This window comes from Pocillopora verrucosa, chromosome 5, assembly GCF_036669915.1.
Source record: "Pocillopora verrucosa isolate sample1 chromosome 5, ASM3666991v2, whole genome shotgun sequence".
Classification (NCBI taxonomy): Eukaryota; Metazoa; Cnidaria; class Anthozoa; order Scleractinia; family Pocilloporidae; genus Pocillopora; species Pocillopora verrucosa.
The window spans coordinates 19,863,211-19,890,218 of NC_089316.1; the positions used below are offsets into that span (position 1 = coordinate 19,863,211).

Below are 27,008 nucleotides of genomic sequence, written 5' to 3' on the forward strand. Positions count from 1 at the left end.
ATTGGTTTATGAGAGATTAATCTACCTAAGAAGAGTGATTTAAGAGCAAAAGCCATGTTATGAGGGTCATTAAGAGAGATGGCAATGTTATGATCTGCTCTTTTTGTATTAGTTTGCCGTATGAACCAATAATATTCTATAAACTAACCAAGAGTTGCCGTTCTGATTGCATGGAGCTTTCATGTTTTTCCACTGAGGACTCCTCTGGTAACATTTCATCATCTACATCATTTTCACCACCATTAGAATCTCCTTCTGAGAAGAACTGCCTGTCTTCATCATCCCAACAAGGAAGAGCACCTTCATTTTCTGAATCAGAGTCCATGTCTAACTCAAGCTCCACATTTTGACTAGAGAATCCACATGCAATATCACCATATAGTGTCTGATGCTCATAGAAGGTACTTTTGCTCACTTTTCTTGCAGTGGTTACAGTAGAACTTCTCACCAATTCTAGGAGTGACTAACAACACAAGATGAATGTCAGATTGATCAGCATCAATGAGCTGATATACAGTGAGGCTCTCTGAGGCTTTTACTGAGCAACATGCAATAGCATTGATACAGGTGTATTTCCTGGGGTATAAAATAACAACCTTTACACACAAACGGATGTGTGTTCCCAAGAGTCAAAAGTAAAACAAAAGCAAATAAAGAGAAATTATTATTATTAAAAAGGTCAATTTGCATCAAGCTGTTTACATATAACATTGTAAAGCGACAGACTGTGTTTTTCCACATCTGAATGTCATTTTCCACAGAGAACTGAAGTACTGTACATGTAATTGATTGGTGGACCTTATGTTGATACATAGGAAAAAGTCAGAAAATCCTGGCCCTGCCCCAACAAAGTTTTGAATGTAATTACATAAACACAGCCCATAACAGACAGCCAGGACAGAGCTGTAAAAGTACTGTGCATGTGGCATTGTCATTAGGGGCTGTAACCTGTAACCTGTAATACCTGTTACAGCCAAGCCTAATTGATATTACAGGTGATAGTTACTATTTAAAAAACTGTTGGTAATGCTTTCAGATGTTCCAGCAGAGATCTTTGACTCTTGTCTTTGCTGTAAAATTTTGGTTTGTGTTCAGGAGATATGTCTTAGCACTCTTACCAGTCGGTCTTTGGCGAAGGTTTAAAGCGCGCAAGTTCTACCTACGTCTTAACATGAGTAAAAAAATCGCGCTGTTCATTTTTTTTTTCGAAAATTCCGCCATTTCACGTACGTGTTGCTATGGTTTAACGTTGTCGTCCCCAGTTTCCCCCGCGCGCGAGTCTCTACCATGCGCAGGGGTTTTTCAGTTCTGTCCAGCCCGCGCAGAACAAGATTCTCTCTTCTCTCAAAACGGCTTAACTTTGATCCATCGCAAATAATCAAGAGTGTTATATCTTGTGCGACCCGGGCTTAAAACACTATGAGGACTGAAGAAAACCTTTCAGGAATTTCAACTATCGTCGACCTATGTCGAGAAAGATCAACCTCATTATTAACTCAACTCACCTTTCACGTTTAATCTCTGCAAACTGGACTTTTCACATATGTGATCATAATAGAAGCTTTCCCCAAACCAAGAAGCGCAGTTTTCACAAAATTTCCTTCTCAATTGATCCGTACTTTCACCTATTGTGCTGCCTTGGTGAAGAACTCTCAGCAACTATTAATATGCTACCGAGTTAAGTGCCGACAGAAGTGCCGACAAAATGCGTGACATTCAATGAGACTACGCTTATTGGTTAGTCTTACTTTCGTGGTTGCTCTAGAAGTAGATTATTGGCTTACGGGTCGCTCAGACGAAATAGAAGGGAAAGAAAAGCGTCGCTCGACCTGTGGACGCGTTACATAATATTCGCTGGACGATTTTAGTTTTGACATCGATGTGGCTGCATCTTTCTTCCGGAGTGGTAATACCAGTACCACTTTGAGTCGACGACCATTCGGTTCAAGCTCATCAACCGGCGCTCGATCAAGCGCAGTTCCATCCCATCCAGAGCCTTTACGAGAAGATTCTATTAGAAATCGGGAGAACCTGGTGGTCTCAAACCGAGAAATTCGACAGTTGTTCGACACAATCAAAGAACTGGGGGATATAGTAAAGCGGCAAAATGCCAAACTATACAGTTTGAGCGTGGAACTGGAAAACGCTTGTAAAGAAGTGGCTGAGGTGAAGACCGAACTACAGACTGTACGACACAAGCTCGATCGCCATCCTCAGTCGACTGAGAAGGAGAATATCCTTCGTGGGCCTGTTCCAAAGCAACTAAAGGTTTGTGCAAATTTTTGTTCCAGCACTGCAGCAATAGGCGTTTCCTTTTAAGCTTCGATTCTGGTATGGGAAGTATTTTAAGCTTGTGGGACAGTATTCCCTTCTTTGTGATGTTAATACCGCATGTCATATGGCTTGTTTGAAACTAAGCCGAGAATAATAAATACTCGGGGGGCGGCCTCCAAGATTGCTCCAGTGTATGAAGTTTTGAGAATGTCAAACATCATTTGCCAATAGTGCCTGAAAATCAACTTCTGCAATTTAGTTTGAAAGCTACTGAAAAAGGTTACTTCACATAGTTCAGTATAGATTGTTTTTTTCTGTAATAATTTACCAAAATGTCCTTAAGTTAAAGTAGATGTTATTGTTCACTGAGGTTAAATAGATAAATGAGCATTTAATCATTTTTCTCATGATTTAGAGTCAGACTATCAAAAGTTTGATTGGGTGTTTCGACAGCTACACTTCTAGTCTTCTTCATCAGGTGATGAAGTCAAATGTTTATGTGTTGCTACATGTAGCGCCTTGGTGTTTTGTCATTGGTACGTTTTGGCCCTCCATCATTGGGATATTTTGATCCTCATTATTATTCCAACCAGCAGATGTTGTTCTCCCGTAGGTCAGCTTTTTTACTGACTGGCTGTTATGCTTTTTGATTGTGGGCATCCATGCTTAAGGAATTTAAATTCTGCTCTCATTATTGATTAAGAAGCCATCCACATAAAACTTTACCCTAATAACATCAATAGAGAGAGTGGGATCAAAATTTCTGAAGTGTGGATGGCTACAGTTAAAAAGCATCACAGCCGGTCAGTAACAAAGCGGACCTATGAGGGAATAACATCTGCTAGTAGGAATAATAATGAGGATTGAAATTCACCAAGGACAAAGTACTACAACGTACCAATGACAAAACACCAAAGTACTACATATAGCGACATGTAAACATTCAAACATGCTGCCTGACAAAGACTAGCAGTGTAGCAGTAGGAAACATTGCTGTCAAACTTTTGATAGCCTGACTCTATGTCATGAGACAAATGACTAAACATTTATTTCTTAATTTGTCCCTAAGTTGTTTGTTTTTGTAAATAAAACATCTTGTCTTCTGGCTAGAAATTTTAAACCACACAATTGTAAGCATAATTTGTTACCCATGATATTATTAGAATTTGAACTTAACTCCCTTATTTCACTTTTCACCTTTGATTCCACATACACTGTTCTTATAAGAAACGTCAATGTTCTTATAATTAATTTTGAGGGGGGAACCTTGGTTAAGGGAGGGGACTTTGCAAAGGGTGTAGTCAAAGAACTTAATTTCCCTTTCTAGGTGGGGAAAAAGGACAACCAAAGTTAAGAGATTGTCCCTCCTAGAGGGGTGGCACATTTCAGAACAAGAAGCCACATTAAAATTTGCAGGACAAATTAAAGCTTTGCTTACTTGTGACTGAAAAGGATTACTTTCACGAGACAAAAAAAGATTTTACACAATGCTTAATAGTCCTCCGTTTTGATCCAAGCAAACCGCGAGGAGATGGAGAAGCCTGTGTTCTTGTGTATTGTGGTCTTTTCTGTCATTTAAAACAACTTGAAGTGACTTGTTTCCGGCTCTCTGCAAAGTTCCCTGATTTTTTGCGATTGGCTGGCAAATGGGGAAGACAGGATTTTATTTGTCTGTGATTTTCCCTCAAGCATTTTCCTACAAGCAAACTTTGTTGGCCATGTGAATATCTTATTTTAGTCAAGATGCTGAGCAATTGGCCTTGTTTACTTTTTACATCTTCACAGATCTTGACAAAGTCTCAGTTCATAAACACACAAAAATTTTATCACCTTCCAAACAAGCTTGGTCACTAACTTAAACCTATATTTAATTTTGTTCATCTTTATGTACCTTTGTAACAAAGCATTACTACTATAACATTCCTTTGTAGCATTGATACTGCCCACAACAGTGCTGTTAAAGGATTTCTTTGTAAGGAACTGGAAAAGGAAAACAATGACTATGAAAAGTCAACTATCAAGTGTAAGTCATGTGTTCATATGATTTTCTCTTTAAAGTACATACATAAATGTGCTACTAGAGTGTGCATGCAATTTATTTTTCTGGTCCAACAAAATGTGGTCACCTTGTAAGAAATTTTTTAAACTTTTGTTTAATTCATCTGAAAGTTTGTTGTCTAGAGTACCCTAAAACAGAGCTTTTCGAGGTGCGTAACCTGTCTTGTGCCTACCTTTAGTAGAAGACCCCGAATGTTGATGTAAGGTTGCCATTTACTTGAGAGAACGAATGGATAAATTTGAGAAAAGTAGCTTTCAATGTTAGGACAAGATTCTCATCAAAGACTTTTTCGTGAATTTGGGTAATAAATAAATAATAAGCAATTAACCTAATACTATTTTTATGTACCAGGTGCTGTGTCAAGATATTATGAAATAAAAAGACAACAATACCTTGACAATCCACCTGACAGAAGAAATAAAGCAGAGAAGACTGCTCAGCAATTAATTGATGCAAATTTCATGAGTGGCAAGGAGAATGGTGAGGGCAGTCAAGAGGATGTGTGGGTTGTGAGGTCACCACTGTGGCGTAGTCCACAGCTATCTCCTCTCTTGACAAACAGCCATCTTCCTCCTGAAGCTCACATCCATAAAATACAAGAGTAGAAGGAGAGCCATCCACACACAGTCTACCAACTTCCTCACCTGCATGGGTGCTCCTTCCTGAGAGGTCTCCTTCTCAAAATAGGATTCCTCCCTCCCCACCGTCCCCACAACATTGCAGTGGTGATGAAAGCGATGGGGAACCCTTGCATATGTTGGACACCAGCCCTGTCACAATCCGGAGGAGGCCAAACAGACGGCTACAGTCACTGTGGGACTAAATTAATGCCTAAGTGTTCTTTATTTACATAACTTGTATGTTTTGCCTTCTGTTTTTAATTCAGTTCATTTGACAGAATGGCAAGGTGGTTTATGGGTATTAGGGTGAATGGTTCCTTTTTAACCCTAACTCACGAAATGTTTTTTTTTTTTGCATATTGCATTATCTGGATTCACAAATTGAAAAATTAACAAATGATGCCACTTTCTCTCTCTCTCATCTTGATTGGAACATAATCTGGCAGCTATTGCAAACAGTTCAAAAATCTGTGGGAAGAAACCTTAAATAACATAGAATTGCGTCTTTAATTTTGTTGGCAACAATTAATATCAAAACGAGGCTGCGCATTACCTAACCCAGTCTGCAGTGTGAACGGTTCTTGAGCAACACATGTTTTATAAAACCATGTTTAAAAAAACCACGTTTAATGAAACTTGTTTAAATTGGTGTGAACAGGGCATTAGTTGTTAGTCATCACATGATGGAATAGATTCTGTAAATTGGCCGTTTTGAGTATTATTTATTAGATATTAAAATAATTCATTGTTTTATAGAGTAAAGGTTCTAAGAAAAATACACTAGTAAGAGGATGCAAAATTATCGGGAGAATTCGTTGCTTTTCCAAGAACACCTGATAGTATGTGGTGTGGATCGAGAATGCCGAGTGAAATTTCTCGTACCGTGGAATATCAAAATCTAGAATACGAATCTATTCTTCAAGTACCGAGAAATTTCGGGTTCTCGAATATCAAGCCATTCTGATAGGAAAACCAGGTTCTAGAACACAGACCGATTCGTCTACTACCGTGGAATTGCGGGTTCTTAAATACTACGCGATTCTCGTTGTGCCGTGGAAAATCGGGTTCTAGAATACAGATCGATTCGTCTAGTACCGTGGAATTTCGGGACAAGAATGCCGAGTGAAACTGTTCGCACGGTGGAAAAGACAACTTTTTAGAAAGACACAATTTGACTGACCGCGCGCTCGTATACGGTACGCCATTATTTGCGGCAAATCTGAAAGTGTAAGGAAATTTCCGGGTTTCCATACGCCGCGTTTCAATGACGTATCCTGAAATCGGATTTTTTTTGCCACGGGTTAAGTCCGTCGCATGTCTTGGAACACGGTACGTCCGGGTATGTCTGTATCCTCGAAGAATACGGATCCGTATCGTGGAATTTCAGCACTGCGATACGCCTTATTTCACACAGTGTTGGTATTAGCCATACCCTACTACCGAAACCAACTCGTTGTGTATACGAAAAGCTAAACGTGACTTTCGGTACTCCTTTAGTTGTCCTAATCGAATATCCATCGCGGGGAATTATGATTTTCACAAGTCTCGTTAACATTGTGTTGGTGGTTTTATAATGGTCGTAATAATATATCACATTCGACGAACTCTAGCCTCGTACAATGCACGTAGGTAGCGACGAACGAAATTACGAATCACGCCGCTACCGTCACACTGCCGATAAATTGTTAAACCGTTTGTATTTTTGAGCGTAGCGCTGGTGGTTATCATTGCACGTTATTGTTCGCCCAGTTATCACATTGTAAAAATATACCGATCGAGAAGTTGACATCCTTCAGGTGTAGCGTGAAACTTTTTTTTGAACACACGAGAAGATAATATCGAGTGGTGAAGGCCGTCCAAACTAGGAAATCTGGGGGCATGCTCTGACAGAACATTTTTAAATCTAGGGTTTCGGAAATGTCATTTCCTGCGTTTTTTTTTTTTTTTTTGCAATTTAGGCAAATAAAGAAAAATGCAGTTGTTGGTGGTTTAGTTTCCCCACCTCTAGTATTATCAGTAAGGCACAATTCTACGGCTGGCTGCGGAAACTGTCACATACATTTGTACACCGGTATCATGCTGTAAGTAAACAAGGATGTGAAATGGCTGCCCAAGTACGCACCGCAGACGACATTTTATGGACGAAATTCCTTCTCCTCTTGCCGACATTTTTATATTCACGCAGAAAATAACCACTCTAATAACTGCCCTAATATAGAAATGGGCGACAATTGACGGAAAATCCTTTTTAATAAAAAAGTTGAGATTGTCAAAAGCAAACTTACGAGCATACGATCTTTAAAGTTTAAAAAAAATACATGAGGCTGGCACAAAAGAGAGGCAAATATATTACACAAAGGAGGTTTCGCGGATTTTGTGACTTAAGCTTAGAATGAACCTATATTTTGCCGATAACTGTAAAGTTAGTTTGGTATGGTTAGTCGTACACGGTTGAATCTTCGACGACTTTATTTGTACCTTGTGCTTGTTTTTACATTTGTTTTCAACCTTTTAAACAAGCTTCACACTATAATAAGGATAATAGGTGTATTTCACTGAGTTTACAAGCCGTCTATCTTTAACATCTTTGTTCAAATCTTCCAAATCATTTGCACGAGAAGGAAAATGATTTACATCTTTTACCTTTTTGGTGGCAAAACTGAAAGAAATGAAGTGCTCAAGTAAAAGCGCTGAAAGTTAAACATCGCGTTTAAAAATATTTATTTCCTCTTCTGTATATATGACAATCGACCCTGGCACTTCCTCCGTTGTCGCTTCTTGTCTTGTTTGGTTGAACTTTTGCTTGCCATTTTCTGGGCCGTGTTCACAGGATTTTCTCGCTTTTATGCCTCTCCAAGAATTTGTAGTTCATTTCGAAACAGGGAAGAACCTATGGCTCACTTTCAAAAACGCTTTTGTTCGTTTTTGGCTCTTCAACAGGTGATAATGGCTTTGAAAACACTTTTAAATGACATTGTAGAAAACTTTGTTAACAGATGCTAACAAATTCCTATTTCTCCAAGCAAAAGGACATTAATCCGGAAGTTATTAAAATTTGCGAAACAAAACGTTGCGGAACATGCCCTTATTTAAAACAGGGTAAATAACTCACCTTCTCCGCCACGAATGAAACATTTCGGATAAAACACTCGATGAACTGCACCTCAACGAACTTGATTTACGTAATAACATGCATGTGCAGGATTTGGACATAATTATATAGGAGAAACGGGTGATGTCCTGAGAAATAGAGTGACAGTTCATAAACAACAAATTAGAGACCCACACACACGTATGCTGGGAGTCAGCAAGCAAATAGATGAATGTGTTGCGGGATTGACCCCTCAGTTCCGTTTTACAAGATTCTTAGCCCCTCCGAGGTCATGAGAAAGCACAAAGAGAGGTTTTTTATTTCGAAATATAAACTCGTTCCTAATGACTTGAAATTACGCTAATTGCTCGCGCGCGCTTCGAATTACAATAGCCGTTATTATTATAATTACAATTAGATCAGTGACGTAACAAGTCAATAAACACACTTTGCTATGCCTGAAGAGCCCTAACAGCGGTGAAACGCGTAGCGCAAAAGCAAAGTAAAGGTTAAAAGAAGACTTTCGTCTTTTATTGGTTTTAGTATATATATATATATATATATATATATATATATATATATTTAAATGTGGGGTCAGAGTCTACCTTGGCATAAAGTGCCCAATGTTTTGGTAGCAGAGCTAAGTATACATAAGTTAAAGAATTAAAGAGGACGCATCGATTCTCTGTGATTCTGAGTTTCGCGCCTAAGCGCTCGTCAGAAAGTTGTCTCATGAACGCTTAGGCGCGAAACTCAGAGTCGCAGAGAATCGACGCGTCCTCTTTAACTCTTTAACTTATATATATGTACATATATTTCTATATGTATATATCATAATCGTTGTCTTTATTTCGTTGTGACAACTCAATATACGAATAATTACGTAATGATAACGTGTATATTTTGGGCCTTTCTATCCAAGTATGAAAAAAATAAAACAACTTTTTTAGAGGACTGTTATTCTCTGAACTTTGTTGTCGCATACTATGCGATTGAAAATACATTTACTTATTTTTGATAGGCAATTGAACAACAACCAGTTGAAGGACTTACCATCAGGCATTTTCAGTAACAATATCCAGCTGTACCGGCTGTAAGTTTGGAGTCTTTCTCAATATTGGTATTAGAGGAACGCATGGAACCCAACCATCAAAGCAGATATTTGAATACGTGGGTGCTATCGCATATTATGGTTTATATCCTGATAGAACCGCGTTAACACTTGGATTAGGAAAAGTCACCTAAAGATACATCGGTTTAGGAAAATTCGTTCGCCAAATAGATCGTCAGAGAGCAATTTGAAGGCAAACTTGTTAAATTAATCATTCGAGGATGGAATTTCCTTCTCCCTTCCCTCTTTCTTAACTATTTTAGTTATCAAGTAAAAAAAAATTCAAAAAAATCAGCCTAGTGACAACCGTAGCCTTGTTCAATTTAACCGAGCCCAGTTTGAATGAGCCAATCAAAACACTCGAAGTGCAACAACTAAGAATGAGAGTTCAAAAAGTGTCATGCACCCTTAATTCCTCTTCAAGCGTCTATGAAACAATGTCACGGTTTGCCATAAAATTACAAACTTTGGACTTGAACTTTTCCTAATTCGAAACCCAACTTTCGAGCGTCTCCGAATGATCTTACCTCGAGCTCAATGGACTAACAAAATACTTCTGGTAAACACCTCAATATAGGGCGAACTCCTGTTGAATTGTAAAGTTTTTATACAGATATCCGGGTCCCTATAACCGTAATTCAATTTAACCGCTACTGGTTATATTTCTAATAAAGTGGATGTAGGCGTGATAAGGGCAACATAAAACCTGTGAAAAACCTCATTTCTTGAAAAATGATATTATATACTGTAATATATCTAAAACAGATCACAAAACTTAATTGTGTTTAATTGCGGTCGTGCTCGATAAGGTGCATTTGAACTAAACCAACGGTACCCAGAAATTTGTTGGTGATCATGAAATAAAAATCCTGATAATGATTTTTGGTAGGGAAAAAAACCAAGTAATGGGAGAGCGCTTTTCTCCCTGCTGATATCCATTATTTTCGAACGCCTAAATTAGGGTTGTTGCCGTTATGTCCTTTTTCCAAGCCTTTTGGAGGAAATTTTTTTTTAAATTTGTGAGGGGTGGCAGGAATATTTTGTGAAAGACAAGTGTTTACAACATTGAACCAGAGAAACTGTCTGTTTTTTGTTTTTTTTTTTAAGAGATTTGATGAAGAAAGTTTTTTGCGTGAAAAATTGTAAGATATAGTGTAAAAAAGGGTATGAAAGTAGCCTCCGACAAAAACCTTTGAACGAAAGCCGTCTTTAAATCCCAGTGTGAAAGACTTTGCATTGGCGATGTTTTTTATATAAATTAAAGTTTATTACTTAAACAAGCCTTAAAAAGAAAAAAGAAAAAAATGGTAATAGTAACTGTAAAATGTACTAGAGTTTTTAAGGCCTCACGTTTTTCGTTGAGCGTTAACTCCTACGACATTTTTGCAACAAAAAGCTTTATACTTCAACCCAAATTTGTCTACATTCGCGTTTGAGTCTTGTATTTTTCGAGCAGTAGGTCTTGTTACTTTCTTATCGTGGGAAACGTGAGAAGAGAAAACAAAGCCCTTGTTTAATGTTCAAAGTAAATCCTGGACCGAAAAGGCACAAAAGTCGTCTCAAATAGAGAATATATATGTATTCTTGAGCGTGAGAAAGAGTCGTGGTTTGCCCGACCTTCAATAATTTGCGAGGCTGTAAGATTTTGGATAAAAATAAAATATGAAAGTAGTCTCAAAAAAAAACTTTTTAACTTTCTCCGAATCCCATTGTGAACGACTTTGCATTGGCGATTTTTTTTTCATAAATTAAAGTTTATTACTTAACCAGGCCTTAAAAAACGAAAACCGAAAAAAAAAAAGATTTTAAAAATTAATAAGTAGATTATTAAAATGCACTCGAGTTATTGAGAACTAAAGTCATTTTCGTAAAACAAAGTTTACAAAAAATTAAGGCGTCATGTTTTCTGTTAAACGTCGACTCCCTTGCGACATTTTCGTGTCAAACAGCTTTATACTTCAAGTGAAGTTTGTCTAAATTTGCCTTCAATGATTGCGGCGCCGCTGGAACTTGGTATTTACCTTACCCGACTACCGAAACGTACTCGTAGTATATAGAAAAACAGTGAGATAATATAGCAGAAAGGGATGATTGTAACTCCTATTACCCTGTAACGATTGCAAGCGCAAATCTCACGTCTCTCTTTGCTTCGGGAGGCGAAAAGCTAAACAATAAACCACACTTTTTTATCGGTTTACCGTCGTATACAAACCACTTAGGATGTTGAGAGAATACGAAAAAAAAGTTTGTAAACGACGACTTTCTATTAACGAATACTTCAATTTGGAAGGAGAAAAAAAAAAATCATGGAAGTCCACCTCTGTGCATGTTCAAAGACTTAAGTTTCTCGTATGGAAACCTAGACTAGGCAGCGCGTCAAACAGTTATAACAATTTTCCTCATACTCCCCTGCCGAGGTCTGTCTATTCCAGACATTCTGTATCATTAGTTCAGTGTTTTCCCTTTCAAACTTCTTTTAGCATCTTTACCTACCCTACCCCGCAACATACAACAAGTCAGTATCGCCTGGCCTATGATGAGGTCTACACTAGATGTCATTTCATATCGTAAAGCCTTATGTATTACAACAACAATTGATTGGAGGAGAGAAAGGGAGAAGAGAGGAATTTTAAAGTGTTCAGTTGTTTTCAATGCCTCCAATAAAAAAAAGAAATCCTCAATATCGTTTTGTTCCACGAAATAGCTCGTTACCTTGCCGAACACTTGAAAATGGAAATTTTAACAAATTGCTTGGTTCATGGAAACTCGTTCGCGAGATCGATTAAGATAATTTCAAAAATTCCAAAAAATACGAAAAATGTCTAAGCTAATTCAAACGCGTTTTCCCTTTATTTCATATTGTAAGGAAGAACCCGCTCAAGAAACTCAAACATCATGTTGTTTCCCATGACGACATTGAAATCCTTTCTGCTGAAAATTATAGATTGACGAATGGCCAAGTCGTTTATGGATGTCTTAAAAAACAACTACGCAAGATGACTAAATAATGAAGTTGACAGATTTACCTGAAAATATAAATACGTTGCAGTATCAGCAACCTGGGTTCTTATCTTATCTTATCAAAAACATTTCTAGCCACTTAAAGATGTTGGTGGTAATGATAATACGTTTATATCAGTAATACGGCTAAACACTTGTTACACGCACTAACTTTCGTCATTCATTGACAGATACTTGGGCAACAACCAGTTGGAGAATTTGCCAAAAGACATATTTATGAACAATACCAATCTAGAAGAGCTGTAAGTCAAAAGTGAAGACTATTTTTTTTTTCTAATTTTAATCATGCAGGCCATGCAAAGAGACGATGAGGGGAAATTACAGGGATAATTGTAATAGTTACAACATTGCAATGATCAGACATATTCATTGAAGTTACAAAGTGTATTATTGTTTTAAAAAATATCAATAGCTAAGGCCAGGCTTTTTAGTCATCAATCAGATAAACTTTATGATGTATCCACCCAGTCCATCAGTTCTCAGCCTAACTAGCCTCCGAGCATTAGTGTGGAAGGAAGGAAGGGGAGGAAGGTTGGGTAGCCATATTTACTTTTTAAATATAGACTGATTGACGGAATCCGCGTAATTTGGTCCAGATGTTGCTAGAACAATGAAGCATAAAAAAAAAAGATATTAGTGCTTTTTTTTCTTTTTTGCCGCAAATACTTTAATTAGTTTTTTTTTCGGTGCTTCAGCTTGGCAGCTCAATTTAAGGAAAATGAATTAGAATATGGGAAAATGCTGACACACTTCGGCGTTTGATTCTTTGTGATTTAAGTAATGACGATTTTTTATATTTTTAATGACCTTGGTATTTAGCGCTCAGTATTAAGTATTTCAGTAACTTATAAGTTATTGTAAAAGTAGTACTTAGATGCAAGACCACATAAGCACCAGCTTTAACAAATATCGTGTTGATATAAAGTGGATGTGTGTATAAAAACAAGAGTCACAAAGATTTTGTCGTTTGGGACTTACACGGAAGTCATTGAATTTGGAGAAAATTAGTTTGATGATATCACAAGATACTTCTCAGTTATTAGGTCAGGTGACATGTCTAGAGAAAAATATTAATAAATATATATCCTAGAAAAATATTAATAAATAACGAAACAAGGCTTTGTTGCAAAGTAGATTGTTAATGAAAAATTGTTAGAAGATTTAATGAGGTCCTTCGCGTGCGGATAATATAAATCCCGGTTACTTAGACAAGAGAAAAAGAAATAGAGATCTCTTTTCTCTTGTTGTTAATTCAAGACCTTTAAAGGGAGCATGGCCGAAAGAGTCGGAGGTAAAGTGGGGCGGGAGCCCAAAAACTATTTATGACAGAATGAAAAAATTATTCAAACATGAAGCAACAGGATAAATCACGGAAATCACGAAATTGCTAAAATCAGCAAATATGGCTTTTGCACGGCACAAAGCATTCATCAGTCTATAAGTTGATTGCTTGTCATCATCATTGCTCATTTTAGGGGATTTTAAAGTCACACGCTGCGAGTCGGTTGACACTTCTTTCAAGTTCCAGCGTGCTACAACTTCGGCTTCTACAGACGAGAAAGTCTTCACTCTCGCTTGAGAGCAAATATCAATAACTCTATCATACTAAGAACTGTGCAACTATCTCGAAGAAAAAATTAAAACAGTGTCGTTGTCACTTACCGCCATTGAACATTTCCATGCAGAACTCAGCAAAACTAACATCTGTTGCGTGACCCGAAGGCTTTACTTAGGGATTATTCAAGCGCGTTGTTCCTGCTGTCTGCTAGATAACAATTTCGTAATAATCTGCAGATCTCTATAATTATTTGCTTCCTTCGATCGTAAAGTATCTACTTTTTTTTTTCAAACATTCTCTTACTACATGTAAATCCACATCTCTCTCGATCGAGTGTTGCCGGTGTTTAATTGCATGACTTGTAAAATTTATTAAGAATGAGCCAGTAGAAATTGCGGATTTCTCGGGCGGAATTGCATATGATTTCTCAGTTGGAGTCACGAAACAAAAAAACTTATCGGACCTAGTCTCATGTTCTAATGGAAATAAATAGCAAATTGGTTAAATACGATCGCAGTGAGAGCTTCATATATTCTATATCTCCCCGGAAAAAACCAAAACAGAAACCACTCTGTCTTTTTGAGTTTTGGGGTAGACCCTTTAAACTGGCAAAGTTTCATTGAAATTGGTGAGATGGCATGTAGCGCGACTGCCCTGTGCTCTCGTGGACACACTCTTAAGAACAAAAATTATCATCCCAAAAAACGTTTTTAAACTATCAAGGCGTCATGTTTGGGCTTGTTTGGGCTTAAGCTTGGACGTGAAGGTTGAAATCGTGGACAGCAAACGGAATTGCCATAAATGTTGACCAACAAAGGTAACAAAAGTCATAAAGACGCGAAAACTAAATGTAAAAGTATCTAAAACCTGGGTTTAACTTGCAAACTGCGGCAAAACGTATTATGCCATTTAGAAATCAAATACGAAAGTCAAACTTAACGTTCGATACTCCTTTCTTATTCCCTACTTTTAGTTTATCTAATTATTTATCCATCTCGGAGAATTATGATATTTAAAAACCTTGTTGTTATCGTGATAGTGGCTTTAATGGGGTCGTAATATTATATCACATCCGATAAACCTTATAGCCTCAAGGAATGCGCGTATAGACCAAAGAACGAAATTACGAATTATGGCGGTACCGTGACACCGCCGATGAATTGTTAATACATTTGTATTTATGAGCGCTGGTGTGTATAATAGTACGTTATTGTTCGCCTAGTTATTAGGTCGTAAAATTATTCCAATTTCTTCGAGCAGTTGACATCTTCCGGGTGTAGCGTGAGATTTTTAAGGGGAACGTACGAGAAGATAGAATCGAGCGGAGCAGACCGTCCAAAGGTAGTGGTCAGGGGGCATGGTCTTACAGAAAATGTTTAACTCTAGGTTCTCGGAGTGCCATTTCCTGCGCTTTTTGCAGGAAACTTTGGGTAAATAAATAGGACGGGAAATGCGCTTGTTGGTGGTTTAGTTTCCCCACCTCGAAAAATAATGAGACTGGTAACTTCTGACGTCATTTTACCTAACTCACTTTGTGCGCTGAAGAATTTCGCTTGCTACAGCTCGCGAGACACTGACAAACGTGTGCTTGTTTTATGTCACCTCGTTCATGACCTATAGCGTAACCAAATGGGTATCCAACTTTATCTCTATTAATGCTGTTATATCAGCCTCAGAATAAATTTAAGGTTTCTCGCTCATAAAAGTATCTTTAACGCCTCGGTGGAAGTTAAATGGGTAATCGCCTTTAAACTGGATTATACGTAGTTAAAAACAAAAGACGAGTGTTTTGTAATTTCTGCTCCTGCTTCACGCCCTCAGATAGATGTCTGTCCCGCTCCCTGTTCCCCCGGGCTCCCTCCCCCTAGTCCTCCCTGCCCCCCTCCACTAAGACCAAAACTTAAGTAAAAATTGACAACCTGATAGATAAAGGTCTTAACTCAGTGGGCTTGTGGCACCTCAATTTCGAAGAGGCCACCTCTGCGCATGTTCAAAAACTAAGTTTCGCGTATGGAAACTCAGACATGGGGCACGCGTCAACCAGTCGTAATACAGAAAATTTTCCCTATACTTCTCTGCCTAAGAAGTCCGCTTATTCCGGACATTCTGTATTGTTAGTGGATTGGAGGAGAGGGAGGGAGTAGAGAGGAATTTTGAAGTGTACAATTGTTTTCAATGCTTCGAATTAAAACCCTCAAAGTCATTTTGTTATATAGTATAGCATGTTTTCTTACCGCAGACTCTAATATGAAAAATTATAAAGTAAGCAATGCCTTATTGACACTAAAAGTCTGTTTGCAGGCATTACTTGCGTTTTCTGACGTTCATTAATTGGTACAACGTACTAAACACCGCCTCTAAATGATGTTTTGTTAGGGAGTTGGACAACAACCAGATCAAGGAAGTACCATCAGACATTTTTAGTAAAAACACCCGGCTGTGGTACCTGTAAGTTTACACCCTGCTTGTTTATGCAAAATATGCCTTAAATCCAAATCTACCGAACATTTAAGTAATGTTTTATCCGAATGTCCTCTTCCCTCTAATTCTGATGCCCTGTACACTTGGACCCACCTCTCCTTGTTTTAACCTCTGCTGAACACTATGTGCCACTCCTCGTTTCCCTATAAAATGAGCAGCCCCAGCAATAAACCTTTTAAGCTGTGTAGTCCCGTAGTTTGAAATGGGTAAATAAGAATTCGAAATGGCTGCTCAAGTATGTGCCGCAGACAACATTTTATGGACGAAACTCCTTCTTCTTTGCCGAAGTTTTCATATTTACGGATAGATTAGGACTCTAGTGATTGCGCTAATATAAGAATCGGCGACGATTGAAGAGGTCTTTTAAAAACAAAAATTGAGATTATTAAAAACAAACCGGCACACGATCTTTAGAGATCAAAAAGATAAATGAAACGGGCACAAAGGGGAAGCAAATATATTACGAAAAGAAGGTTTCGGGAATTTTGTGACTTAAGCCAATAATGAAGCTATACCTGTCGATAACTGTAAAGTTGTTTTTGTTTTTAACGTAAATATTGGTATCCTTTGGTTATCTGATCGGCAGGCAGCCAAGTTTCTCAAACTGCTGTTGAATGACCGGCAGCAAGAAATGTCTCTGAAAAGTTAACAAATTAAGAGAAGCTACACAACTCAAACTATTATATATTGATAAGAAACTGCCAAGTGATCCCGAAGTGATTTATAAATCTATTCTCTCGCGCTCGGTCTCAGAGTTCGGAGCCACGGATGTTGACACTTAACTAGAAATTGCAAGAGGTCGACTACTGGTCACGGCTCTCAAATAACCAAATGACTTGCAGTTGGAAATTTGCTGAAAATTTAGGAAATAGAGACGACCCATACATTCCTAACCATTATATGTTGATGAGGGATTTCTAATAGCGATCTTGAAGAAATTCATGTTTAATTTTTCCTTTGGTTCTAGCCCTACCCACTACCAAAACGTACTCGTAGTATATGCGAAAAAAGTGAGATAATATAGTACAAAGAGATTATTTTAACTCCTATTACCCTGCAACGATCACAAGCGCAAATCTCGCGTGCGTTACTCCGGGATAACTAAGCATCGCTTTGCCGTCGTATGTAAGCCACTTGGGATGTTGAGAGAACGCGAAAACAATTTGTAAACAATGACATGCTACTGAAGAATGCTTCAAAATAGTCTGTACATAAAAGCTTTTGAAGAAATCAGTTTTAATGTCTTGTGGAGCTTTTTTATGATGAAAAACAAATCCAGTTGTAGGATTTTAACTGGTGAAGTTTATTTTCATCGTTAGGACTTATCTTTTAATTCTTTGATAACGTTACTAGACCACACCACGTCTGAGGGCAGAGAAATCGAAAGACAACAACATCGAGCCGTGTTTCGTTTGTACTGATTCAAACGTCGTCCAACTATTTTGTTTACTCGCGGTATACTATTTTCCTTTAACAAAATTAGTTTAAGTTGTCTCAGCTTGGATTAACATTGCCATGGAGTCGTCGTTTAAATTTACAAAAGTGTTTAGAATGGTTTAACTTGGCAACAATTATCAAGTGAAAGTTGAAATCGCCGACAGCAAACGGAACTGCCGTAAATCTTGAGTACACATGTACATTCGAAGGGTTTTTTTTTACTTGTCATTTAGATAAAACTGAAAAAAAACTGAAAAACTGAAAACTCGGTAAAACTGAATTTAAAACTTAAAAAAAAAGATATCGTTAGAAAACTTCAATCTTTGTAGACACTTGGAAATTGCAAGAGTTGACTGCCGGTCACGGTTCTCAAATAATGAAATGACTTGCAGTCGAGACAACCCATATATTCCAAACTATAATATGTTGATGAGGAACTTCTAAGCGATCTCGTAAAGATTTACAAACCTCTTATCCAGCGTTCAGTTACGTTGACTCAGAATTATTTCTCTCAGAAATTCCGTGATACCATGCGGGATGTTTTGCATGCGCTTTAATTCCCAAAAGAAAAAAAAAAGATAAGGAAAAGGAAGAACAATTACATCGTAACAAATTGGTTGGTGTACCACTTGCTCGAGTTTAAGTCTGTCCTCTTTAAAAAATTCTTGATAGCTAACAAGTATTCAGCGCAGTGGAAGTAGGTAGTGGTAGATATTTATCAAACCGCTGATGATATTTACTAATGATGCTGATGCAAGTAGTTGTTTTGGTGTATACTAACACAGTTTAAACTAAATTATTCCTGCATATTCGGAGTTTGACAAGCTAATCAGAGCGCCCCTTCTCTAACCATTATATGTTTCTATATACCTCTCACGAGTTCTGAAAACTATCAGAATTCTTTTTTTTTTTTTTTTTAATCTAAGGTCGATAGTGGAACGAGACCTTCAGAGTGAGCTAGCGTGATTCAGTGAAACAATAATATACCATAAGTGAATTAGACTTGAAATAGATACAAAATACTCTATATTACAGTAGCTCTGAAAATAATTGGATAAAAGAAACAATAGTAAGCAAGAGGGAAATGTTCTCATCGACAATTCTTTTCCAAATTTCAGAGAAGTTTTGCCTTCTTTCCTGTTTTCTTTTTTTTAAAGCGTTAACACTTGGATTAGGAAAAGTCACTTGGAAAATACATCGGTTTAGAAAAATTCGTCTCCCTAAATGTTAATTTTTCTGCATAAAATGAGCAGCCCTAGCAATAGACCTTTTTAGTTGTCACGAAATTTAAAATAGCTACACAAGAATTCGAAATGGAAAGAACAGTGAACGCTATGATATAAAATAGAATATGAAAGTGGCCTGATACAAAAACTTTTTTAACAAAAACTTTCTCTAATCGCGTTGTGAACTAATTTACTTTGGTGTTTATTTCCACAAACTTAAGTTTATAACTTAAACAAGCTTAAACATGAAACTTGAAAAAAGGAAACAAAATCCTTGGTTAAATTCCAAGGCAAATCCAGGACCGAAAAGGCACAAAACTTGTCTGATAATAAATAATATACAGTCTTGAGATTGGCAAAGTGTCGTGGTTTACCCAACCCTCAATGATTTGCGAAGCAGAAATACGTTTTTCCCCTTGCACTGCGCGAAATGAATAATTTCGTGGAATTTTTGGAGCCGTGATATTTCACGATACCCGACGAGTCGCAGATCGGAATGCGACGTGTCGGGAAACGTGGCTTGTCGGAGAGTGTCATGTTCCTGACACCCGTTACACGGCGTGTCATGACAAGTCATGCCCTGTGTACGTTAATCGCCAAAGAATATCAAGGGTCTGATACTGAACGGCACGGATATATTTTGGCGTAGAATGAATATATTTTGTGTACCTTTGTCTTAGCACGTTACTTGGAAACCACAAACGCTTGTGCTCTTTTGTCCCTTCAGAGTTTTATAGTTAAAAAGGCGTGGAGTTCATTATCCTTCGGTAATTCGTGTCGTCAGTCGTGGGTCTCAAAGCCCTTTTCCATTCTCAAGTACCAAGGTTTTTTAAAAAGTTTACATTATGGAGATCATCAATTTACGCACATGCGTTCTCACCTTCCTTTGCTTATCCTGGCTTATCGCGTTCGCGTGAATGTATTTTTTTCAGTGTGTTCTCGCACCTTTACCTATCGCTTAAGGCGGGGTACCTTTACGTGCCTATACTGTTGCGCGTTCGCATTCAGTGTTAAAACTAGAGTTAAGTATAGCTTCTGTTTTTAAAAAGACGGTAATTTCATGTAAAGGGAAACTTTGTGCCAGTCGATCCGATTTGATAATTCTAATCTTATTAGGTTTTTTTTCAGACTTTCCATTTTTTAACGTTTTGAACATTAAAGTTGGAAATGATTTGCAACAGTTGCTTTGCTGATGGCAATCTTATCCTTCACGGCATATCAATGTCTGGGAACTTCTTTTGTAAAATGATTCGAGCATTATCGTGTTTTCTTTAGCTCAACTAATAGGTAATGCCATGTATTTTTTAGGAATACTTCGATAAATTTGTTGTTGTTGTTATTGTAGTTGCATAAAATTGCAATTTGGCCAACAGTCAGCCACTGGATTGTAATACATGTAACATTTAAAAACTGATAAAAATGAGATGAAACACTGACAGCAATATTTTGGGTTTCTCTTAAAGAACCGTACTAAAGGTTCAATATTTTATTGCGCAAAAATAAATAACTACAGCTATTTCATGAGAGGTCATACTATAACTTCTTAAACACTAACTGTTGTACAGGATCACATGATACATTTGGTACCTATTGCCATATAAAATAACTACTTGTGCAAACCACTTTTGGCAATAGCATAATCAAATGAAATTAATTGCAAATTGACTGAATTGTGACAGTACATAAAAATCTAAATACAATATTTTTATTAATCTAACATGTCATATTATGTGATCACTGATTTATTTCAGTCTCTAACCAAAATAATTGCTGTTGTCAACTAATTCAGCTTATCATGATCCAACTTAGGATGTTTCAGAATGTAAATATCTTGAAATGAAAATATATCTTGAGACTCAGTTTTGGATTCAATCATGTGCAGATGTTCAATGAGAAAGTACCGACACCAAATCCACTTTCTGCAATCTGTTTTCCTTTCCATAAATTAAAGCTCCATAATGCTAGACTCTAGCTGAGTTTGGTAATGGTAAATAATTTCATGAACTTTTTCTTGCTGATGGCGCAGAAGTGAAACTTGATATTTAACAGACACAGCTAGACTGGAATCTTCCCACTGGCACATAAAAGGCATGTTCTGGAATAACTGACTCGAAATGATTCGCCCAAATCTCTACAGGTTTTAAACACCTGTTACACTGAGGATGCCTAGCATACCATTCAACTAATGCTAGAAGGTGGGTGATCTTTTGAGATTTTCCATTCTCCATTTTGATGACCACATCATGTTGCAGAAAGTCCCTGATGATAGCAGGTCTACTAGAGTCATCAAACCACTGTGTGATAACTGTTGAAGGCTGTTGGTTACAAGCTGAGTCTGCTGCACAACGGTATCCTTTGTATAAAAGGTGCTTGAACTTATCACAGAAGCTGGAAACATGGATGATTCTACCACCAGCATACATGGTCTCGTAAGTCTTCTGTAGTCTCCTCACATCATCACTTTCAATTGCATCCCCTTTTGATTGGTGGTAGTGGTACTTGAGTCTCAGTTTTACTAAGGTTAACATTAACTGGACTGCCAGTTTCAGATTCAACCATGTTGCAGAACTGCTGGACACGGACATTTGCTTCTAGTAAAGTTCCCTTTTGCTTGCCTTCACAATCCATAAGTTGCTGGAACTCTTCCATGCATCCTGGAAATATAATTTGAACTCCTGGGGATAATAAAATGAACACCAGTTAACATATGGTTCATAATGTATTCTGATACATCTAGGCATTATGCAAAGGCTTACACAAAGCAACATGCCACAAACAAGGTATCAGGCCTCTGGCAGGTGCAAGGTTAAAATTAAAAGTCCGGCATAAAAATTTTGATAATAATAAAAAATTATGTGATATTTTTGTGGGCTTATTATTATTTGATTTTAATTTGACAGTCAGTCATTCAGTCGGTCAGTCATTCAGGTCAGGTCAAAAGCTAATGAGTTTTGCTACTACACTGTATAAGTGCTTTGTTGCCACAGACCAAATGGCCCATCTGCTTTAAACTTTTACATTTATGTAACATGTATACATGTACATATATGTTTGAATATGGAGGTTTGAGTGTTCACATAATTTTTTTTTTATTTCAAAGAATATGGCATGATTGCATTCTATCAAAATGTCAAGAAAGGGAACACCAGTTTGAAAGAATTAATTTTCATTTCTTAAAATTTATTAGAGAAGAGTTTAATACCTACCAATATTAACATTGTTTGTATGGTAATCTCCAATAATTCCAAATTACCTCTCAAATGAGAAGCACCAAAAAGAGAAAACAGGTCCATAAACAAGTATGCAATCCTTAAAATGGCCATGAAGATGCATGTTTGGTGTGCACTTCTCCTTCCCACAGAGGGCTTCTAAACATTACACAAAATCGCATCAGCCTGTGGTCAGCTTCTATACACTCCTCCTTGGTGATAACTTTTCTGCAAAGCAGTTCACAGAACAAATGCTGTCCACATTCCATAATGTCCACTGGGTATTACTCCCTTTAAAGCAAAAAAGGAGTAAATACATACCCAGTTCTTTCACTGGTCACCAGTGAATCCCTTAAATCCTTCAGAAATTTTGCTATGGATGCACCCAATTTCAGATGGTGGCTTAACAAGACTGACACGTTTCTGTACTCTCTCCAAGTCAGATTCACTCAGAATTCCCATTTCAGTCCAAGTCTTAAGAACATGTTTGGCACTCCCAAGAGGCAAGTTATGCATGGGATCAATCAGTGCCAATCTTATAGCATCATAGTATGGAAGCTGGAACAGGACAGAGTAATGTGCTCCACTTGAAGAGGCAAATTTCTGGGCATCACTTGGTGTTTTAGCTTGGCAAACTTTCTCTGTAGCTGCTCAATGGTCTTCATTAGATTGCTTTTCCCAGATTTCTCTATCAAATCCTGAGAAATCAGGTTTATCACCAAATGATGCTCTTGGAAATTTTTTAAAGCATTTGCTGCATCCTGAAAATATAGTAAAACACCATATAAACAATGATGCCAGTGCAACAAGCATGTATTTACACACGCAACAAACATATACCTGCCAACCTTTTTTTGAGCCAAGGGTGCAAGATTTTTATCCTACAAGTGCCAGGATTTTTGATAGAGAACCTGATCATATCTGGAGATAATCCAAAGACTTCAAATGCACACCCAAACAATTCCAAACTTCCTAACATATGAAAACACAACTTTGTCTCTGGCACTTCCCTTCCAAAAATCAGAGGATGTATTAGCTCAAACGTTTCTGTTAGGTGTGAGGAATCGGTCAGCTGGTGAGGGCTGACTTGAGATTGAAGTTTTTTGATTCCCAAGACATGTGAGTTGGTAGGTATACATACACAAATACAAAAAAAAATAACCAAGGAGTTATTATTAAAATTGTATAAAACACTCTAGTTATAGTGCATCTTTGAGCACTCACCTTTCTTTGCAGTATGGCCAATAAAACCTCCACATTTCTGAGTTGCTTGTATATCACTTGACAAAGCTAAGATAGCAGCTCTGAACATCTCCCCAGTTCCAGAAATGTTTGTGTCTAAGATAACTCCATCCCACAAGTCAATAAGGTCATCTACTAATGGCTGCAGGAAGGAATTGATATAATGCTTAGGATCCTTTGGCTCAGGAATTATTCCAACAACAATAAGATTTTCAGGTTTGAAGTGTTCCTTTTTTGGAAGGTTCATTACAACCATGTAAATGACACAAATGGATTTTGAACCATGAAGAGTGGGCTGAAGCCAGTCAATGTTCAACATGAGAGCAAAGTTATTTGGTATAGCAAGAAAGGGCTCTCCATCCACATACTGAAACTCTTTCCAAACTCTTCCTTCAAAACAGTCTCCAAGAACATTGTCTGACAGCTGGGTGGAACAATTTCTCCACTTCTCATAGTTTTCCATGAAGTTTGGCTTGTTAATAAGGTCTTGTAATGAATCAGTAACCTTTTTAAAGCAGTAAACCTGCCTAGGATACAAGAATGTCTCTCCTACTCTTGACCTCATAACTTTCATCAGAACGGAACCACATGGCCTCCTTTGGGCTTGGTGTGGGTGGCGTGGATAACTCACATGACTGCATTTTGCTGATACAACCTCACCATTTGGCCTTTGGCAAACACATTCATCAAAATTAGAGAGAGTTTTGCACTTAAAGCAAACTGCATTTTTAATAAAACTGTTCTTCTGAAGGCCAAGGTTTTTTTGAATCATGAACAATGTTTCTGGGATGATCTTGGCAAGGTAATAAGAACTTCTGCTTGCATCATCTTACCAATACCAGATAAGAACAGCTTAAAAAACTTTAAGAGTAGAACAATAGCCCTGTCTGCAACTTTGAACATTGCCTGCCACAGAAGTAAGAATAAAAGCAAAGCCCTCAGTTCTGTGCAATCACTTCTTGGTTCCTTCTGTTTACCACATTTTTTTTGCACTGTTTTCCATTTCATGAGAATACTCAAAGCTCTGAGTATTGTTCTCAACATCATCCTCCTGAAATGAAATAACAGTACATCAGAAACAATAGCAATAAATAGTACTCAAGGTTCAGTATACATGTACATCATTCTGCTTGTATTTACATCACTAGTGAATAAAATGAATATCAAAATATTTCACTAAAAGAAATTTTACATATAAAAGCAGGGCAGTAGCCACACTGTAGCCTGAGGCAAGACGAGGCACTTGCCTCATCTAAATTTTTACCTAAGATAAAACAGTAAAACCTAGCTTAAGTTGGAAAAGTAATCTCCAGAAAACATTTTTCTACTGGTTTATGAGAGATTAATCTACCTAAGAAGAGTGATTTAAGAGCAAAAGCCATGTTATGAGGGTCATTAAGAGAGATGGCAATGTTATGATCTGCTCTTTTTGTATTAGTTTGCCGTATGAAACAATAATATTCTATAAACTAACCAAGAGTTGCCGTTCTGATTGCATGGAGCTTTCATGTTTTTCCACTGAGGACTCCTCTGGTAACATTTCATCATCTACATCATTTTCACCACCATTAGAATCTCCTTCTGAGAAGAACTGCCTGTCTTCATCATCCCAACAAGGAAGAGCACCTTCATTTTCTGAATCAGAGTCCATGTCTAACTCAAGCTCCACATTTTGACTAGAGAATCCACATGCAACATCACCATATAGTGTCTGATTCTCGTAGAAGGTACTTTTGCTCACAGTTTTCTTGCAGTGGTTACAGTAGAACTTGTCACCAATTCTAGGAGTGACTAAACAACACAAGATGAATGTTAGATCGATCAGCATCAATGAACTGATATACAGTGAGGCTCCTTTTACAGAGCAACATGCAATAGCATTGCTACAGGTGTATTTCCTGGGGTATAAAATAACAACCTTTACACACAAACGGATGTGTGTACCCAAGAGTCAAAAGTAAAACAAAAGCAAATAAAAAAAAATTATTATTATTAAAAAGGTCAATTTGCATCAAGCTGTTTACATATAACATTGTAAAGCAACAGACTGTGTTTTTCCACATCTGAATGTCATTTTCCACAGAGAACTGAAGTACTGTACATGTAATTGATTGGTGAACCTTATGTTGATACATAGGAAAAAGTCAGAAAAATCCTGGCCCTGCCCCAACAAAGTTTTGAATGTAAATACATAAACGCAGCCCATAACAGACAGCCTGGACAGAGCTGTAAAAGTACTGTGCATGTGGCATTGTCATTAGGGGCTGTAACCCGTAACCTGTAATACCTGTTACAGCCTAGCCTAATTGATATTACAGGTGATAGTTACTATTTACAAAACCGTTGGTAATGCTTTCAGATGTTCCAGCAGAGATCTTTGACTCTTGTCTTTGCTGTAAAATTTTGGTTTGTGTTCAGGAGATATGTCTTAGCACTCTTACCAGTCGGTCTTTGGCGAAGGTTTAAAGCGCGCAAGTTCTACCTAAGTTTTAACTGGAGTAAAAAAATCGCGCTGTTCATTTTTTTTTTCGAAAATTCCGCCATTTCACGTGCGTGTTGCTATGGTTTAACGTTGTCGTCCCCAGTTTCCCCCGCGCGCGAGTCTCTACCATGCGCAGGGGTTTTTCAGTTCTGTCCAGCCCGCGCAGAACAAGATTCTTCCTTCTCTCAAAACGGCTTAACTTTGAACCATCGCAAATAATCAAGAGTGTTATATCTTGTGCGACCCGGGCTTAAAACACCATGAGGACTGAAGAAAACCTTTCAGGAATTTCAACTATCGTCGGCCTATGTTGAGAAAGATCAACCTCATTATTAACTCAACTCACCTTTCACGTTTAATCTCTGCAAACTGGACTTTTCACATATGTGATCATAATAGAAGCTTTCCCCAAACCAAGAAGCGCAGTTTTCACAAAATTTCCCTCTCAATTGATCCGTACTTTCACCTATTATGCTGCCTTGGTGAAGAACTCTCAGTAACCATTAATATGTTACCGAGTTAAGTGCCGACAGAAGTGCCGACAAAATGCGTGACATTCAATGAGAAAGCGCTTATTGGTTTGTCTTACTCACGTGGTTGCTCTAGAAGTAGATTATTGGCTTACGGGTCGCTTAGACGAAATAGAAGGGAAAGAGAAGTGTCGCTCGGCCTGTGGACGCGTTACATAATATTCGCTGGACAATTTTAGTTTTGACATCGATGTGGCTGCAACTTTCTTCTGGAGTGGTAATACCAGTACCACTTTGAGTCGACGACCATTCGGCTCAAGCTCATCAACCGGCGCCCGATCAAGCGCAGTTCCATCCCATCCAGAGCCTTTACGAGAAGATTCTATTAGAAATCGGGAGAACCTGGTGGTCTCAAACCGAGAAATTCGACAGTTGTTCGACACAATCAAAGAACTGGGGGATATAGTAAAGCGGCAAAATGCCAAACTATACAGTTTGAGCGTGGAACTGGAAAACGCTTGTAAAGAAGTGGCTGAGGTGAAGACCGAACTACAGACTGTACGACACAAGCTCGATCGCCAACCTCAGTCGACTGAGAAGGAGAATATCCTTCGTGGGCCTGTTCCAAAGCAACTAAAGGTTTGTGCAAATTTTTGTTCCAGCACTGTAGCAATAGGCGTTTCCTTTTAAGCTTGGATTCTGGCATGGGAAGTATTTTAAGCTTGTG

At 37.8% G+C, this 27,008-nt stretch overlaps 1 long non-coding RNA gene and 1 pseudogene across 1 annotated transcript; one reads left to right on the plus strand and one right to left on the minus strand.

Annotated features, from left to right (window-relative positions):
* The first annotated feature begins 1,765 nt into the window (after positions 1-1,765).
* On the plus strand, positions 1,766-5,684 carry LOC136280948 (uncharacterized). Its single transcript, XR_010717492.1, has 3 exons — positions 1,766-2,268; positions 4,206-4,297; positions 4,685-5,684. It is a non-coding gene; the product is annotated as an uncharacterized lncRNA (long non-coding RNA).
* A 14,647-nt stretch (positions 5,685-20,331) lies between these two features.
* Positions 20,332-26,341, minus strand: LOC131773886 (uncharacterized; annotated as a pseudogene).
* Between the last annotated feature and the right edge of the window lie 667 nt (positions 26,342-27,008).